The sequence below is a fragment of the Protopterus annectens genome, chromosome 2.part1, assembly GCF_019279795.1.
Source record: "Protopterus annectens isolate FY-2018-M chromosome 2.part1, PAN1.0, whole genome shotgun sequence".
Taxonomy (NCBI): Eukaryota; Metazoa; Chordata; order Ceratodontiformes; family Protopteridae; genus Protopterus; species Protopterus annectens.
The window spans coordinates 918,304,760-918,323,061 of record NC_056729.1 but is presented as its reverse complement, the minus strand read 5'-3'; positions in this window follow the sequence as shown (position 1 = coordinate 918,323,061).

Here is an 18,302-nt window from a genome sequence, read left to right as displayed (position 1 = left end):
TTCTGTTTAATATTCTGCTGTATCATACCAGACTCTTTTTGCATCACCACTCTTCTCTGAATCAGCCAATCCCCACTTTTGTAACTAAAATGTATCCTGAATAGACTAAAAGTCTTTAAAGTTTATCTTACTCTCTATTTATTTTTTTATTTATTTATTTTACATTTGTTGATCGGGAAAGTCCGACTGGATGCATGTCCATTTTCAGCGGAGGCCCGGGGAGAAAAGCTCCACAGAGTAAAAAATAAACATTAATTACATACAGATACATACAGAAAATATACAGTTACAGGGACAATATTTTAGATACATTTATCAGCAGAGTGAATTAGATACAATTCAAAATGCAATAATATTTCTATAAGTTGTTACAGGATCCTTACAGTTATAGTATGCAGTAAAGCAGAGAGGAGCTTGATTTCTATAGAAACCAGAGGAGGTAGGATCTAAAGGACGTTGGTTGATAATTATTTGAGACTTTGAAAAGGAAGAGTAGGATCTAGTAGGTACAGAGGAGTGGGTATAATATGGATCAAGGAGAGTTAATGGATCAAGGAGAGTTAATCAGGGTTAATACATGGGCAAAGCCATTGAGACTTAAAATATAGCTTAAGATTATTTTTGAATTGACAAAGGGAGGTGGAAAGTCTTAGGTTGTTAGGGAGGGAATTCCAAACCTTCCCTATGGAATTGGCAAAGAGAGCTTCACCACCCAAGTTGTTGGCTTTGATGGTTTGAACCAGAAATCTATTTGAGGAGCGAAGACAGCTAAGATTGGAGTAAGGAATCAGTATTTCGCTCAGTGAAGGGGTTTTTTCAGGTTGTTTGATTATTTTAAATGCTTCAGTGAGTTGGTTCATTTTGAGAAGATTGGGTAGCTCAAGCCAGTCAAGTTTCCTTAGATTATGACAATGATGAGTTCTATGGGGAGCACATAATACAAATCTGGCAATGTGATTATAGGCAACAGAGAGTTTCTTGATCTCATTTTTATTGAGGAAGGAAAGGACAGGAGAGGCATACAGTAAGGTAGAGAGGAGATGTGTGCGTGCAATAGTGAGTTTGGCAGTAGGGGTTAGGAAGTTTTTGATTCTATACAAGGATCCGAGTTTCTTATTTACTGTTTTTATGGTTTGACTGATATGGTTGTCAAATCTAAGCTTATTATCAATAGTGACCCCTAACAGTTTGGTGGTGGTATCAGGCTCAATTTTGGTACCATTTGTAGATTGGACGAAGAAGGTATTGTTATTAGATAGTGGAGAAAGTTGAACTGGTGGAGGCCCTGAGGAGGGAAGAATTATTAGTAATTTGGTTTTTTTTGGATTTAGGATGAGTTTCCGCGCTGCGAGCCATTTTTCTACTGCAGTAAAGGAGTGTTGGGTGACTACTTGTAGATCAGAGAGAGAGACTGCAGAGCATATCAGGGTGGAGTCATCTGCATATTGGATACAGGTGGCTTTAGGAATAACAGTGTGGAGTTCATTTATGAATACAGAGAAGAGGAGGGGACCTAGTATGGAGCCCTGAGGGACTCCTATGGTATTAGGCAGCAGGTCAGATAGCTTATTTTGCCATTGGACTGCTTGTTTTCTGCCAGAGAGGTAAGCCTTGAACCAGCTGAGAGCTGGATTATCAAGGTGTAAGGTTTCTAGGGTGTGGAGCAGAATCTCGTGATTGACCATGTCAAAAGCTTTTGACAGATCAAGAAAGAGTGCAGAAGTTATTTTTTTGCTGTTACGGTTTTTATTTACTGAGTCCGTAAAGGAAAGTAGAGCGGTGGTCGGACTATGGTGGGGTCTGAAACCGTGTTGAGTATGGGACAAAAGATTATTTAGGTTTAGATAGTGAAGTAACTGTTTATGAATGCATCTTTCCATAATTTTGGCTATTGGAGACAAAATTGCTATGGGTCTATAATTAGATGGTTCAGTGGAGGAGCCACCCTTGTGAAGTGGAATGACATAGGATATTTTCCATATGGCCGGGATGGTGGCCTCTGTTATTGTTCGGTTAATAAGAATTGAGATGGGGTAGGCTATAATGTCTGCTGCTATTTGCAGGTATTCAGCTGGGAGTCGATCGGCAGAGAGAGTGGTTGGTTTGAGTTTCTTCAGTAAGGCTCTAATGTAAGAGGTGGGTGTTGGCTGAAGAGTAAAGGAGAAGGATGATTCCTCAGGGACAGCAAGTAAGGGGGAAGAAGTTAGTTGATTGGCTAGTGACTGAATGGTCTCTGTGAAGAAGGAGTTAAAGGTATTTGCTACTTCTTCTGGATTTTTACCAATAAGTTTCTCTGGGGTGGGTGTAGATGATTTCCCTGAATGGAGGAGATTATTTAAGCCTGCCCAGAACTTCTTTGGATTATTCTGGTGTTTATCTTGGAGATGACAAAAATAGTTTTTTTTGTCCAGGGTACTGTCTCTTTTCGTTTCATTTCTGAGCTGCTGGAACTTGATGCGATCCTGATGTGTCTTAGTTACTCGCCATTTGTCCCAGGCCTTATCTCTAAGTTTAATTTTAGATTTGGTTTCTGTAGTTAGCCAGGGTGCTATCCGTGTCTTGGTTCTGATATGTCGGCTAGGTGCATGAGAGCCCAGAATGTTGAGGAATGTGTCATTAAAGAATGCCACACTCTCTTCAAGAGGCAGAGTTTTTAGCTTGGACCAGTTACAGGATTTAAGTTCTGTTAAGAATAGAGCTGGAACAAATTTCTTTTTATTTCTAACAAGTCTATATATGGGAAGGTTTAAGTTGGTGAATTTGTGTTTAATTATGAATGTGATGAGGTGGTCGCTAAGGTCATTAGGGAGGGTCCCTGTAGTATATTTATGTGTCCCATTATTTGTAAGAATCCAGTCAATTATGCTCTCCTTTTGGTTGGTATTACCAATTCTTGTTGGGGAGACAATTTTTTGTGAAAAACCATATAAATTTATGGGCATGGGATTGGTCTCAGTGGAACATTTGGTCCAATCAATATTAACGTCCCCTAAGACAATGGTTTCCTGAGGGTAGTTAGAAGCTAACCAGTTTAGTGTTGACTCCAACATTTCTAAGTTGCTCCCTGGCGGAATATAGATTACAATAAGATTGATACCTTTTACATTATTTATGCAAAGTTTTAGGGCAATTAACTCTGCATTAGCAACATTAGGCGGTTGTATAGGATTCATGATGATATTAAGGGAACTTCTATACATAACAGCTATTCCACCACCTCTTTTTTTTCCCGATCAACCCTTAAGATATTGTATCCAGATGGAAGAATTTCTTCGTCTTTTGTGGCTGGTTTGAGCCATGTTTCTGATAGACACATGATGTCAGGGAGATGCGTGGCTATCAGAGCATGTAGATTGTGAACCTTATTATTTAAGCTTCTTAGATTAAGATGGAAGATAAGAAGAGAGCTGGCTGATCTTTGGACTGCTGTTGGTGGGACAGAGACTGGGTAAGTAGATGGGCCCGGGTTCGGGTGTATATCTCCATCTTTAGTAATAGATTTCTTCAGGTGGTCTAAGAGTCTTAGCAGTTTATAAAATATTTTTTGTCCATGTTTAGTGCTTGTTGCCTTAAGGTAAGATTGTGTGATAAATATGCCATTAGTTCTTAGAATTCTTGGTGGGTAGTAGAGAGGGGAGGTTTCTTTGGAGAGAGCATTTCTAAGATTAGAAGTTTGTCCCTTAGGGTAGTGAAATCCCTTGAGGTTTTGGTTTTCATAGATGGATAAGTAGTAAGGGATAATAAAAAGTGGAAGTAAGAGTGGGATAATAAGTTTCTTTACTTCTCCCATAGTATATGGATGGATTAACTAATAGGATAGGTGGGTCCTAGAAGTGGTTACCTAGATGTGCTAATATCAGGTGTTGTAGGAGGAGATATATTAAGTTGGTGGTGAGGCTTGATTGGCTCAGAGCTAAGGGTGTGTGTCTTTTTGTACTGATAAATGTAGAGATAGCAGGGGCGGGTGGGATTAGGGGGCAGGGTGGGGCGCGGAGCGAGCCCGAGCGAAGCGAGGGCGAAGCGGAGCGGGGATACACCAATCCGGAGCTTGTACTACAGGTAGGTGTAGAAGCCCACAGTTAATGTTTGCAAGGCCAGATTACTAGGTACTAGGTAACTTAACATGTAAAAGTTTAGCTACACACAAGCTGAATTTAGTAACCGACTGCCTAGGGGTTATCTGTCCGGTCTAAGGCTACCGACTGGGTTTAATTACTGTACTGTTGCCTGCCCGTGAGCACTTTCCATGAGGTAAGACACTAATATTAGAAGGGTATTGAGTTTTACCCTTATAATATCTTGGGACTGATGTCAGGAACCAGCTTGTGCGTTCGCACCACGGTTAATGTTCTTCCTGGCTTCAGGGTAACAACGTGGGACTCCCGAGGTTATAGTGATTAGGGGCAGGAACCTGAAATGTACAAGTGTGTAGTCTAAACAAGTCCCATTAATTCTACCTCCCATAGATCACTTAGCAGACATATCCCTCAGCTTTTCCTTCTCCTTAAAGACATTACATTTAATTCAGAAACGTGTCTCCCTATCAGCTGCTTCATTTTCTATTATTCTGCTCCTTTCCTTCCTTTACCCAACCAGCATATTTCCTTACTGTTCTACTCATACCTATCATAACTTTATGACACCACAGATCTTATTGCCTTTTTTCCTCAGTCCCAGTATACCCAGTTCAACTCTCCATTCTCATATCCTTTAAATCTTTGTGACACATTATTAGCCTCTAAATGTACTTTGAAATCTGGCATATCCACCCACCTTTCATGGCTTCCATTCTTATCCTAGCTATATTAAGTCTACCCTTCCTCCTGCTATACAGACCTGCACAACTCCTATATATATATATCTTCTACGACCTTATCTTGAGGGCACACCGCTATATACATCACTGAATAAATTACATTGTGGAGAATAAAAATCCTTAGCCCATCAGCCCTTTCTCTTAAAGTATTAATCATTCCCATTCGTTTATTTAGCATCTCACCTATTTAGTCCCTCAGAATTCCTCAGTAAATCTTAATGTCTGATACCCTTGGATAGATCTGAATGCCTAAATGTTTTCTCCCCCTCCCTTTCCCACCCACGTTAATTCTACCCAGTCCTCTCACTCTTTTTGCCTGCACCTAACATAACTGATTTAAGTCCTGATTCTCTTTTTAAAATCTTTAAAGATGTGAAGCATGTTGGGTAATTGTCTGTTTCTATCCCCCAGTAAAATCATGCTGCCTTCAGCAACCATATAAACTCAAATATGTTGTCTTTTTGACCTTTGAGTAACCTGGTTTGAGGACTGTTTCCCTAACCCAGTAGCTATACACCTGCATGCATAATCTCACTCTTATGTTTTGTGAAACAAACAATACAAATATGATTTTCCAGTGTCAGAACCTTCATATTTTCTACAGTGTTGTAAATGTAGTCATATTTAAAGGATAAAAGGATCTTCCATTGGCCCTCCAGTCATGATGTACTATCACAGATGTTCTCAGGGACACTGATGTTTGGTGTGCTCTTACACCAAAGCAGTGACTGTTGTAGATTGTGTATGTTTCAGTCTGCAAAGACAGACAATACTCTTATACTGCTGCCGCATCTCAGTTGGCTGCTCCTCCTAAGTATTGTAAGGTACATCTCCATTGCTTTCCAGCCCTGGTCAATGGCAGATAAAGTCAGCGTGGTTTGCACAAGCTCAAATAGAGGGAATCTTGTTTTGCCACCCATTGATGCTCATCGTTGCTAATTGCACATGCATGGACACACACACACACACACACACACACACACACACACACACACACACACACACACACACACACACACACACACACGTGATTTAAGATATTCAACCCTTGTAGTTTTTAGAAAAGTCTCCCAGGGAATCCATAACACAATTTAATACAATACTGGGCTATATAACTTCACAAAAGTTTCTGCTAAGCTATGAAAGAATTGTCTTTTTTGAAAAGGCAGTCAGATGAAGATATGAAAATGAACAGTTTAATGTCCTTTTATGGTGCACTGTTATTAAAACTGAAATACTTTTGTTTTACTTTGTATTTTGATAAAGGCTTATATTTCCTGCAAACAGCCTAAACCTTTTTAATTGTGTACCAAGGTAAATGAGGAAAAAAAATGAAATGTTATCCTCTTATAAACTGTATCTTTGAGTGCTTCATTAGTTAAATCATTCTTCCTGCCCCAGATGTTTGAGATTTACTTAGAAAACATCAAGAGTGTTCCATATAGATTACAGAACATCATGGAAAATTATATGACTGTATAAAAAACATTAATGCAAGCTCTTCCTGGGTGACCTAGAATAACACCGCAGTGTTGACGTCATTCTACATTTAAACTGGTAACTCGACACAATGCTATATATTCAGTAATACAATGGCCACATAAAAATAAACAAGCTTTCAGCTACACACACACACACACACACACACACACACACACACACACACACACACACACACACACACACACGAAATACACACTAACAAGTACAAAAAATGTGCATTCACTCCAATGGAATTATATAGCCCTTCCCACCTTATTGCTTATTCTGTGAGACTGATATCTAGTACTAAACTATTAACAGCTATAGGACAGAACATTTGGCAAAAAGTGTTTCCAAATAATAATAATGAAGTAAGCTAGTTTATATAGTTCAGGAAGGATGCAAGTGGCTAAGGAGGTCCATCAAATATCTATGACTCTGCCATATGGTCCTTTCTAGGTTAATCACACTACTTTGGCAGTGATGTGACATTTTATCAGCAGTCAGAATGGCTGCTCAAGCTAAGCCAAAGAACTCTCAGGTTTATAGTCCTGTCAAACCACTGGAAGACACTCCCATCTAGGAAAATTTTCCCTGACTGGTTCTATGGTGTTTCATTTGGACAGGAAAAACAGCAGGACATAAGGTCAACAAAGAAACTCACAATGTTCTGCATGATAAAATAAATTAGATCAAACATAAGTAAAATATAAAACTAGTACTGTGAGGAACAGGCCCAGTGCTTCAGTCATCCTTTTTTCATGAGGGACAGCTGCTTTGTCCTGCAACAGTGACATGTTTACCAAGTACAAAACGGAGGTCCAACAAGCTGCTCAACAACTGATAAAAGTTTACGTTTTAAAACAATGAAAAGAGCAAGTTAAATATCAGTTGCACTATGGCTGGGATTCATCGGCAGCACATTTTGCTGTTTACATTAGCATGGGTAGTGGCCATGTGCAGGGTGTGAATGATTAAAATGCACAGATAGTGTGACTGCTCAGTGCCAGAGATAATGCACTATCCACAGCATGCTAATGTGTCTGTGATGACATGAAAGTGAAAAACCCCATGCAAATGATAAGCAATTCAGAATTTTATAAAAAGGTAGTGCAGGGGTGCTGTGCCCACCTACTTTGAATGGAAGGTCCACACTGTAGAAAGTAAGTGGTGGTTTGAATAGCAATAGCAGTAGCACAGCAGCATGTGTTGGGAGCAACTGTTCTTGGATTTGTTGCCTACAATGTTGCATGCCGCATCCTTTGCATTACCAGAGGAGGTATAGACAGCACCTGCCATGCCACCAGCTGACAGATCAATAGACTGTGGATCATTGCCAAGTGGACAGCAGTAATATAAAGAAACATATTCTGTTTGCCCACAAGTGTCACTGAGGATGAAGCATCTTATACCTATTCCTATGCATAGAAAGTATGCTTATCCTTAACCATCATAGCTACAGGGAACTTCTGATGACCTGTGGGGGGGCAAATTTGGGATATTGCAGGTATCCACCTCATGAATCCTAAACCATTTCTATGATATAATGCTAAAATAATGAGGAGCATATATGGTTCCCTAGAGGGTGGAGGAGAGAACTAACAGCGTGCAGGCCTTTTATGACATAGCCTGTTTTCCTGAGGTCCTGGGAGCAATAGATTGTACACATATTACTATCAAGGCTCCACTTGGCCCAGAGGGCCTGCTGTACATTAACACTAAGTGATTCTATTCCCTGAACAGCCAGGTGGTTTGTAATGCCAATAACATAACATCATTTGTAACATGTCTACATGATAGACACATTTGGTACATGTTCTAATTATACCAAAGGATTCGGTGAGGGGATTTCTCACAGGGTAATCTCGTTTGTAGTTGTACACACACACATGCTAGATAGACAAAGCTATACACACAGGTATCATCAAAATGGGGCAGGCTAATTATATCATGTTATGTATTGGAGGTAATGCTGTATATGTGCTGGAGCCCTGGTTGATGACTCCAGTACAATCCCCAGGCAATGAAGGAAATAACCCATAACACAGCCCATGTGGAAAGGTGGAATGTAATGCAGTAGTAGTACTTTATTCTCCTGATTAGTGAACTTTTCATAGTGCTGTATTCTTCTGTGGTAATGCCAGTAGTTGTACAACAGTGGGCAAAATATGCCTTCCAGTGGTATAGTTCCATATCATATACTGGCAAGCTATAGATCACCCTCTATAACCCACAAAACTCATAGCTTATACATAGACCTACTGGAGACACTTACCATTTAACCCAATATCATATTCATGGGGGACTTTAATGACACAAATCCAACCTGCAGGCCTAGAGATTCCTGAAATTTGTAAACACAAGCACCCTATTTTATTATTATTTTATTATGTTTTTGAATCATGTGATTTTAACATGTGGCTAAGTTATCATGTGATTTTGAAGTATTTAACTGGTGCTACAATTTAATGAGATTTGTTTGCCTGAGAAAGCCTGGTTAGGTGAAAAGTTTACTTGCAACATTAAAATCTATTACTATTAAATGCTTTGAACTCTGCTGGCTCTTCCAGTCTGATGTGTTTTCCTCTGGTTTTTGGTTTTATGATTTTATGAGCGGGCAGGTAATCCGCTGTGGCTACCCCTAACCGGGAAAAAGCCGAAAGAAGAAGAAGAAAAAAGATAATTTTTGGTGAAATACCACAGGGTTTACCAGTTTGCTGACTGCTGTTTTTACACTTTTAGTGACGCCAGCAAACCCTGTAATGGTTAGAAACTATTTTATGGCAAAATATCTATTATTAAATGATTACTTGACAAAATTTCAAGCCTCTCCAAAGTCAGAGAACACAGCTACCTTTGCAGAACTGTACATAGAAATCTTATATAATCATGGTACTAGATACTTAGAGACAGCTGTACCTGCCAGAAACAAGCTCAGAACAAACTCAAAAACAAACCTCCCTGGTGGAATCCAAACATAAACAGATTATACAACAAAAGGAAAAATTCATGGGGATAAACATTCTCATCAGGCTAAACAAATAACTAAGAAGGCAAATTAAGTCTACCAAAGCCAATTTTGAGGTAAAGATAGCCTCCCAGGCTAAGGACAACCACAAGGCTTTATTTAACTATGTCCAAAACCTCAAATATGTTACACAGCAGTGCATAGAACTGATTATTAATGGAACCACTTACATGAGCCGGAAGATATAACAAACTGTCTGGCTGACATATTCAGATGCAATTGTACTCCTTGCCCTTCCTGGCCGCACCCCAGGTAATACCATCAAACATAATTCCCCTGTTATCACCAGGGAACATGTCCTAAATGCCCTCTCTAAGGCTAAAAACACTGCATTGATGGACCCTGATATATCCCAGGATGCCTCTAAATAGCCTGAAGCATGACCTGTCTGGACCTCTTTAGTCACCATTTAACCATAGCCTCCAGACAGACTTTATGTTGTTTGAATGGAGGACTAAAATGAACAACAAGGGTGGTCCATTAATTGGTGCTGGAAACTGCAGACCCATAAGTTTGACTAATCTCATATTGAAAGTCATGGAAAGAATTACCATGGATATGATTACTAATGACATAGCAAGCCTTCAGACACTGATTCAGCCCAGTTTAGCTTTGTCAAGGGCAGGTCAGATCATGTCTACTTAACCTGGTGAACTTCTTTGAAACAGTCATCAAGGCAATGGAAGAGGGCAAAATGGTGCATACTGTCTGCCTTGACCTGGTAAGGCATTCAGTACAATACTCCACTCAGGCATTGTAAACAAATTCATGGAATTAGGCATTAACCCTTATGTTACACACTGGATAGCCAGTTGGATCTCAGATAGAACCCAGGAAGTTAGTATAGGAGTTACTACCTCCACAAAAAGGCCAACAACTAGTGGAGTCCCTCAAAGCTCTGTGTTAGGCCCACTCCTTTTTGGCATTTAGTTTTTAGAACTTAAATCCAATGTCAAAGGCCTCTGGCTGACCATGTTTGCAGATGACTGCAAACTAGAAGCAGCCATAGAATCCCCCAAAAAAATTGAACATCCTACAGGAAGGACTAACACAGACAAATGACTCTTGCCAAAGCCATGACTTAAGTCATTGCCAAGAAATGCATAATAGTATCCTTTGGGAAGTTGGTCACCCTAGGAAACTACCCCATTGATAACAACCCCTAAGAGTGGACCCAATAGGCAGGGAGTTTAGATAATAACCTGTCTTTCGACCAACATGTGTCTAAGGCAGTAAGGAAATTATTCTATGTTGCTCAACTTTATAAGCAAGGATATGGCATTTAGGTCCAATGATGTCATCAATGCTCTGTATTCAGACCTCATCAGTTTCTCACAAAAAGAATACAGTGTGTGTGAACAACATGTGCTATGCAGATCGCCTCAAAGCCTTATCTCTATACTCAGTTTCCTTTAGACTGTTGAAAGATGATCTATATCTGGTATATAAGACATCCTTGGAGCCCGCTCTAATGGATCTTTTTCACATCCGCAAAATCAATAGAATCAGAACTACTTAACCTAGGGACTTAAACCTTACTTGCAACATAACTAGGGCATGTTGGAAGTATAGGTATGTGCCTCAGAAAATTGCTCTCCTCTGGATCAGGCTTCTCATCCACGTAAACTAACATTCTTCCCTAACCCAATTCAAGCTGTCACTGAGAGTTTTGTTGTCCATTGCATATCTTGAGAGATATTTAGCTTTGTTTCTACTGAACTATACAAACCAGCGTACTTTTTCATATTTCTGTAAATATCTCAATAAATAAGCACTCAGATAGGAATGTCTTACTGACGTGAAAAAGCTCATGTTCTGACACTATATGTTTAGGTTGGACAGTTTCCAAGATAAGAACATATGTGAAATGTCAGAGAAGATAAGGTTCTGCATTTGTGTGCATTATACTATATTAATAATGTATGGATTTGAATATGCATGTGTTACGCTAGAGTCTTTGATTGTCTCTAATTTTATGTTGTTGTGTCTTTCGGCTTTTCCCGGTTAGGGGTCGCCACAGCAGAACTCCGGTCTGCTAATGATTGGTAGTTGATTTTTACGTGCCGAGTTACCAGCCCTGATGCACAACCTTCAACGAAGGTATGCCCATTCACGCATGTCTCCACTTAGAAGACGCTCTAGCTGAGAATCGAACTGGACAGCGTCTTACTGTTGAGGCGACAACGCTACCGCAGCACCACCACCGCGATTGTCTCTAATTTTATGTCCTTATCCCTAATTCTGTCATCTGGAGGTTGAGAGGTATGCAGATAGGTGTATGTCTTGCATAGAAGGCTTGAACATAGCGTCAGAACCACAGACTCTTGAGCATCCCCCATCATAGGCCAGTTCACACATGCTCATGTACAATTTGTGCATAACCATTATGTGACTGTAGGGGAAGTAATGAGACAGTCATTGTGTGTGAACATTGCACATAAGCACCAAGGTGTAATTAGCATAAAACAAGATATGTAGTAAGTAAGCAGTCGTTGTGCAAAAGACTTATTCACAGGATTATAAAAATATGTCAATTGAGTCACAAGCCCATTTAGGCCTTGTAAATAAGAACAAATCAGATCAACCTTGGAGTAAATGTAACGGGACCCACCCAATCATCTAGGTTTAATCTGAAAGATGCTAGGGTATCACTTTGTTCAATTTGCAGGGGAAGTTTATCTTAGAGGTGGGGTAGTTTCTTCCAGAGTCCACAAAATGATGTGAATGTGCCATAGTGTACTGCTTTTGTATTATAAGCTTTTTCTTTTTTTTTTGTTTGCATTATATTTGGTTAATGTTTGCTTTATATGTATTAGCAGGGGAAAGCTGTTAAAAGATTAGCTTTTCTCTATCAATGTGAAGCAGTCCTATCAAAGAGGTTTTTGAAAAAATAAAAAAAAAATAAAGAGAGAGAGAGAGAGAGAGAGAGAGAGAGAGAGTAGAAGAAAAAGTTAAAACTGTGGAGAAATATCTGAAGATGACGTGTGTGTGTGTGTGTGTGTGTGTGTGTGTGTGTGTGTGTGTGTGTGTGTGTGTGTGTGCGTGCGTGTGTGCGAGTGTGTGCGTGTGTGTGCGCGCGTGTGTGTGTTGTGTGTGAGTTTGTAGGTGCATGCATGTGTGTATGTATGTGTACGCGTGCATTTGGGCATGTTGGTCAAATGTCAAAGTATTAGCAAAGTATTTGGTAGGATGAAGTAGTAGTAATAACTAAGGTGGGGAAAACATGGTTTTCATCACTAGGAATTTGTAACTAAGGATCCTAACATAGAATATGAGTATATTTTGCTTATTTTTTGTGTGTGCATGTATATGTGTGTGTTGTGGGTTCTTGGAGTTTTTTTCAACTTATTCTCAAATCTTTAACATTTGAAGAGCTGAGTATGTGATAAAAAACAATATTTGACAGCTGATGTATAAATTTTACATTGTGACTAAATGACTGTTCTGGCAAACAAAGAGAGACTGGAATCTGTTCCACATTCTGCAAGATACGAGTATGACATTCAGAATTTTTATGATGGAAGGCTCTATGGCTGTAGCTTATTTATTTATTTATTTATTTGTTTGCTTGTTTGTTTGTTTGTTTGTTTGTTCACTTTTCAGGATGGTCCAACTGGACAGAGCCCCTTTTTAGTGGAGGTCTGGGAGAAGAAAGCTCCAAATGAATTTACACAAAACAATAAACAAAATTTAATAATACAGTTTTCAAACAGTTGTACAGCATAAAATAAGCAGAAAATTCAACAATTTATAAATACATATGAGTAGCATGCATTAAGCAACAATTTAGCAATCATAATATAAGTACAAGTTACATAATGGTTTGAGTTAGATTATATATCTCAAGCAGTGTAAGATATATAGGGAAATGGATATAAAATAGCCAGAAGAAATGATGACGTAATCATAGGTTACTAGGCTATCCACCTGGAGGTCATTTTAAACCTAGCCATTTCATCACAATGTAATACCATAGATACTCTAGTCAATACCCAGGACTGTATTTAGTAATGACTGCACATGTCCAGGAGGGTTGTGTGTTCTATCCCCGGTATGAATTTACAATGCCCCATCCACTCATCCAGGTTCCTTTTGAACAGTGTCATAGAGGTGCTCTGCTTCACATGAATTGGCAGCCTATTTCAAAGATATGGCAGTTGCTGAGAGACAAATCTGTCTCTCTAGCAGGTCCTATTCAAGTTGCAGAGAATGTGTAGAAAATCAGCAGGGGTTAAAAAAATAGGCCTGAGAACTTACATACCATATTAACTGAGTTAACTCAGCTTAATTTTTACAATGCTGACACAACAGTGCAGCATAATGTTGTCCTTTGGATGAGACATTAATCTGAGGCCTCATCTGTTTGAGTCAGTGGTAGCTCAGGTGAATGTAAAAAATCCCATGGCACTACTCAAAAAGAAAAGGGGTCCTTTATTTAAAACATTACGTACAATGTTATTTACAATGATATTTATAAAATGACATATTCATAATTTATACAGGATATAATTTTCCATTTCTTTCCTGTATTATTATACCATCATAATTATCTTAGTTACCGTTAATATTTGAAGTTTGTCATCATTTTCCTTATTAGACCCCCACTCCTTTTGTGACAACCACTATCTGATTTTTATAACAAAATTACTACTAATTTCCATTTAACATTATTTAACATTAAAAATTATTTTATTTATTCTTTCATTCCAAATAGTCCACACAACATAAAATAATATTTTATCTATTTTACTAATGTATTCCTTAGTTTTATGCCGATAATAGCTGTACAAAATGATATCCATATTTGTATCATTTACCTGCTTTATACCTTAAAAAAAAACTTTTCTCAAATAATTTTTCCACAACTTTATAATCCGTATACATTGTAAGAAAACACGTTCTCTAGTTTCCTCTTTTCTACAATATTTACAAAGGGCAAGATTTCAAAAGCTATTTGAGAGCAGCTCAGTATTCTCAAGGAAGACTTCACAGTACCAGGTGTGGTTGCGATTTCAGAAGACACTCTGCAAGCACTCCAAGTACTTAACTATTCAGAGCAGGATAATTATGGATTCTGCACATGCATGTCATATTCCAAAACACATTGTGCATGCTCAATGCAACTTAAATGCAGCAACACTGCAATGCCAACCATGTTTCTGGAATTCTTTGTGAATGCTATACTGCATCACAAGGAAAGGAAGCTATTACTATGGACTATGACAGAGTCTGTAATAATGCCACAAAAAAGCTACCTGCAGTGAATGAACTGCAACAGGCTTCAGTACTAAAAGCCATGGAGGAGGAAGTGACTGTGTGCCCTAGAAAGGAGCCAGCAAGAGTGAGAGCAAGGCTGCAACTAAACCAGTTGTCAGATCAACAAATAATTGACAGGTACAACCTAGACACACAGCAGGTGCAAGATGTATGCAATATATGTGCCCCACACATGTCTGTGCAGACAATGTGAGGCACCTCCATCCTTCTTGAAACAAAAGTGTGTCTCATCCAGTACTGGTGTATGGGACATTCCAATGACACATGAGGGAATGCTATAGGAGTGTCAAAAACAGTTGCCATTTGCATCCTGTCAAAATTCTTGGCAGCAATGTGCAGCAAGATGGATGACTATATACACTTTCCATCTACCCCTGTGGAGTGGAGAACTGTTATGCACCGCTTCTATAACTTTACAAACTTCTCACATGTACTTCATAGGAACATAGGATCATAGGACATTGCTAGGCTAATGGCCCTAGGGCTCTTACAAGCCTTGCCAAGTTCTACCCTTATTTCCATGATCAGCACCTTTTGCCCCTGTCCAAGAGGAACAAAGGTGGAATCCTGATTGCATTTGAAGAGGGCCAATGAGGTGGTCTGTTTGACATGAAGTGGGAGTCTGTTCAAAAGGTGTGGTAACCTCTAGGAGATAAATATTTCCCTCTAGCAATAGATTGCACCTACATCCCTATCAAGACCACAGTTCAACCAGAAGCAGACAGATACATTAACAGAAAGGGCTGGCCATCCTTGAACTGCCAATTTTTGTGTGCAGCAGATGACAACATAACAAACATCATGGCAACGCACCCTGGAAGTGTCCATGATGCTGCCATATGGAGGGAAAGTGGTCTGAAGGTCATATTCCAGCAAGGTGAAATACCTGAGGAAATGCTACTGGGTAAGTAGAGCAACACAGCTAGGATATAAGCTAAGAACATCCCTCCAGGAAACAGGGCAACACACAGGAGGGGGATGTGCCTGACCTGACTACAGACTGTAAGTGCTGCTATACTGCATGTGGAGTAATGTTGGTTTAACAGTGTGTGTTTGTGGATATGGCTGTCCTACATGTTGTAATACCTGCCATGTCAGTACTATGTTTATGAGGAATCCACATCTGCATTGTCGTCTGCAGACTGGGCAGTGTATTGTGCCCTTGGTGCCATGTGTTATTCACAGAGCACATATCTGTGAACTGCAGAAGGTAGTGTGAGGATTACAGTCTGTAGATGGTGAAAACCGTGACAGTTACTGACTTCATAATCTTCATAGGACACATGTTGCAACAAACCCTGTTATGACAGTACATGTATGAGGTTATCACAGCAACATGTCAATATTGGCCCAGTGTATGTGCTTTCAGCCACAACTCTGTCAACCTTTGCACATATGTCGTGTATTAAGAGGTGCATATGTGCTGTATACCATCATTAGTGTCATCATATCTGATAGCAAGCCAGGGAAATATCAGACTGCTACACATGTTATGTATAGTACGGTTAATATTTGATGACATTACCAGGACATTCCATGGTCGTTTGTACAGTACTGAGGTCTGTGTAGCTATGGTGAATGTCAACAGTGTGTGTATTGAGAACATGTTCTTTAGCCTGTGTACAGACTGTGGTAGCTGTCATTGTTATAGGCCCCATCCTATCTGATGTTACATGCTGCTCCACTGTATGTTACCGTATTGGTTTACATGTTTGTAGGGCCATACATACACACATGTATCATTCCACAGACAGACAGCAGACCACACCATGTAGCAGCTCAGTATATGTAGGGTTAGTCTGTGAGTGGCACATACGAGGATGATGTTGAACAGATAGGCCATATACTGTACTTTTATGCTAGCTTACGATATGTGGCTGTGGCTGTGTTCACATTGGATGTGATTATGCACCTTCACACAGGTGTATCTTACCCTGTGGTGTGACATACCTGCAGAGCCTGCTATATATGCAGGTACATGTGCATTCTCCCATAGGAGATGTTGGCCAGTGTTTAGCCAGTCTGCCTGTCACCTGCACAGTGCATTGTTACATGTCTAGCAGCTTAGTGTACTTATCTAGTGAGATGTCATGTGGAGATACTTGCCGGATGTACTGTTGCCGGGTCTCCTTTAACAGTCAGTATGTCAGACAGAGCAACGAGATACTGTACAGATGTATATCACTATCTAATGGGTAGTATGTGGCCATGGCACCCCTGTACCAATGGTTATTATGTGTCAGGCCAGACAGGGGTGTGTGAATGCATAACCTATGGTGGCATATATATATCAGTCATTATGTGTTATACCCATCTACATGGCTGTTAACATCCATATTGTCATACATGGTACATATGTTTAGCACTAAGGGGTTCTGTGTATATCTCCGGACTGTAAAGAGTGTTTCAGAATGTCCACATATATTGGCCAGTATCTGTGCTGCAGTCCACAGGGACATTACATGCTAGCAGTGGTACTTTACCAGGATGTCCTAAGGATGTCTGTCAGTAGCCAATGGCACACATGTGGAAAGCAGATGTGACCTCCCACACACCATGTCTGTGAAGACAATCCCAATTACAGTAGCAATAGTCTACCAATATACCTGCTATACATACCTGACATACACTTGCACTACAACATTGGGACTATAGTGGTTGGGGTAGGTCTACACTCCATGTACAGGACATATGGTGAGAACATCTATACATATAATCACACACACACATATATATATATTTACACATATACATATCAACATTATAGATGGGTATGTAGGTATGTATATGTACATAGATATACATATACACACCCAGATATATACATATACAGAGCAATATATGTCTACACATATACAGATAGTGATACATATACACATAAACGTATGGATATCTATAGATATATCGACAGTAGTTGGTATATCGGTAAAGATATGTATGCACATATAGTCATATCTCTCTCTCTCTCTCTCTCTCTATATATATATATATATATATATATATATATATATATATATATATATATATATATATATATATATATATATATATATATATATATATATATATATTTATAGGTTCATAGATTAGTACTAAGCTAACTGCCCTTGTGAGCCATTTTAAGCCTAGCCAGTTATCCCTTGTGAGACTCAAACCCTGCACCTTGTGTTTGTAAGGCAAACATCTTAACTATTAGGCCACCCTCCCAACCCTTAAATAGGTTCATAGGTTCATAGATTAGTACTAAGCTAACTGCCCTTATGAACTGCCCTTGCAAGTCATTTTTTAAGCCTAGCCAATTATCCCTTGTAATACTCAAACCCTGCACCTTGTGTTTGTAAGGTAAACACCTTAACCATTAGGCCACCCTCCCAATATATATATATATATATATATATATATATATATACCAACATAACTAGGCATATCTGTACACATAGGATGTACATACATTTATAGCTATATACACATATATCTATATGTACATATACGTATACCTATATATATACACATATGTATAGATACATATATGTATAGATATGTATACATATGTACATACGAAGAGATGTACACATGGCCATATATATGTAGCACTATACAGATGTGTATACAGACATATGTATGTGTATACCTGTGTATATACATGTAGACATCTATACACCTATATGTATACAACCATATACCTGTCTTGAGTAAACA